Source organism: Pseudonaja textilis, chromosome 8 (assembly GCF_049901715.1).
Source record: "Pseudonaja textilis isolate UNSWEBS1 chromosome 8, rPseTex1.2, whole genome shotgun sequence".
In the NCBI taxonomy this organism is placed as follows: Eukaryota; Metazoa; Chordata; class Lepidosauria; order Squamata; family Elapidae; genus Pseudonaja; species Pseudonaja textilis.
The window spans coordinates 35,865,310-35,867,756 of NC_141997.1; the positions used below are offsets into that span (position 1 = coordinate 35,865,310).

A 2,447-nucleotide genomic window follows, 5' to 3' on the forward strand; every position below is an offset into this window, starting at 1 on the left:
GTGGCAAAAGAAAGACATGCTAGTACCAATAGTAATAGATGCATGGGGTGGAATCCTAAAATATCTGGAGCATCACTTGAACACCATTGCCATTGACAAAATAACCACCAGTGAATTGCAAAAGACAGCTTTACTTGGAATATACTGATTTTTGGTAAAAACTTCAACCAGAAGATGTAACTCTTGTGATTAACTTGACTGTGTTCTGACGCAAATGTTATGTGACAGCACTGAATACAGGAAGAGGAAGAGGAGGAGGAGGAGGAGGAGGAGGAGATGATGATGGAGGAGGAGAATTGTGCAGTAATAACATTGCATAAACCCCAAAGGTTGTTTAAGGTTATTTCTCGGAACAACGCAGTTGGTAAATATATTTCACCCCCTCAGTTTTCATTTCCGTTTTGTATATCTTTACCCTTCAGTGATTCCACACCATTAATAAACCATGAATGCATAAATAAGGTGTTAAAAAGGACTATCTTTCAAATGCTATGGCAGTTTTATGGTAAAGGCATTCAAGTGGAATCTTTTTGATGCAGTCAATTGACTTTTTTAAGGAACTTTTTTTTGAGAGGGGGTAATCTGTTTTGGTACAAAATGATCTTACAAAAATTAATACAGAATCATTATTCAGCAGGGAAACAGTGATCTTATCAAAAATTGAGAGATGGACTGCAACTGAGAGATTTGAGTCATAACTTAAATAACCCAATATATTGAAAGCCACAGCAGCTTTGCAAACTCATTACTACCTTCCTTGCCTGGACCCAGATCAAAGCGAATCAGATCACATCTATATCAAAACAATTTTTTAAAAGTTAGATTGGAAGTTTATTCAAGACAATGTCCTATTTTCCTCCCTCTTCCACTTCCTGTTCCCTTATTGGTGCCTACTTGTGGCACCATTGTTATTCACTATAAAAATTAAGATTGAAATTCTATCTTTTTAATTCTTTTTTTAAATTCAAATATATTTTTAATGTAATAAAGAAAAATTGTTTCAGAAGCCCAAGATCACAGTGACAATGTGTTTCATTGTAAAATTATTAAGTGAAAATGTATCCAAGGCAAAAACAAACAGCTTTGCATTCATTTGTACATATAATTCAATATATTAAAATGTTCTTTTTCCATATGTTTTAATTACTAGAAGAGGATTTTCTGGCTATGTTCCCAAATGGTTCAACCATAATTTTATGCAAAATGAAACTCATTCTAATTAAAAAAAACTACCGCAAAATAGCTTTGCATGTTCTCATTGGTCTGTTCAACTGTCATTTGAAGTCATTATTCTTCTGTAACCATATTCATTTGAACATGTAGTATGAGTCCATGTCACATTCATTTCTTCTTTTTTCCTTTATTTTTTTGCCACCTTTTTCTTGCTGTAGATTTGGGTCAATGCCTTCCATTTTTGTGTCTTTGTTTTCAGTTGGGAATTGTTTCTGCTGCATCACTGCCTTACATGTTGGAAACTGAGGCTGACATAGATCACCATCTTCCTGTTTCAGCTGAATGCGAACTCTACCCCTATATTGCACATCATGGTTCCATTCCCTAAAATATATTTTGTTTTTCTCCAAAAGCACAAACAACTGCTGCACAAACATCTTGGATTTCTGCAGATGTAGGATTTTCAATAGCCTTGTCAAGAGGTATTCTTCTTTCTTCTGCTATTGTCTTCTTGTTATTTATATCGGCTGGATATATACAGATAAACCAAGATTTATCGGAGAGTAAAGAGGGTGCAACCCAAGCCATGGCGTCCGCACTGGCAGGCGGCAGCGGCTTTTCGTGACTCAGCCATTCACCGGCCATGGCAGTGTTTTTTAATTCTTAAGAGCTGTGGAATGCTTACAGATTTTGCTTGCTAATTATAGATCATAGAGCTTTAATTTCTGTATCATTGTTTCCCCCCTTTTTGGAGGGTGAGTGGGGAGTTGTTGCACTGTAATGTATTATTGCATGAACATATTCCATTTAGACAATATTTCTGCAAGTTGCATAGCTAATAATAACCCTACCAATTGTTATCCCCCTAGATACAAAATGAGCAAAAGGGGGATTTGAAATTGAGTTTTCAGTGCTTCCTATTGCACGAAATCTCAAGTTAGTTTGAGCTTTACTCTGTTAGATTATAACCACAGAAAATGTTCTAACAACCTTTGAAAAGAAAGTTTTGGTCCAAGGTCAGAGTTTGACCTAAGAGCAGAATTCAAAACAGGCATTCTTTATTTCAAGCTTGGAACACTTCAAAAAGTCACTGAATAAAAAAAGTGTTCTGTTGTTCCTACTAAGCACTATAGTTATATAAAATGTGCTCATCCAATCTATATACTGAGCTTTGTTTAAAAAAACGTGGGGGATATCCTTACTGCTCCTTTTCCCCAGAACTACATATCCAAGATTGTTATGAACCAATTTATTTTAATGTTGGATACACTGGT

The 2,447-nt window shown here is 35.4% G+C and overlaps 1 pseudogene; it reads right to left on the reverse strand.

Moving 5' to 3' along the window:
- Positions 1 to 1,307: 1,307 nt before the first annotated feature.
- LOC113441363 (signal recognition particle 19 kDa protein pseudogene) lies at positions 1,308 to 1,815 on the reverse strand (annotated as a pseudogene).
- Positions 1,816 to 2,447: the final 632 nt, after the last annotated feature.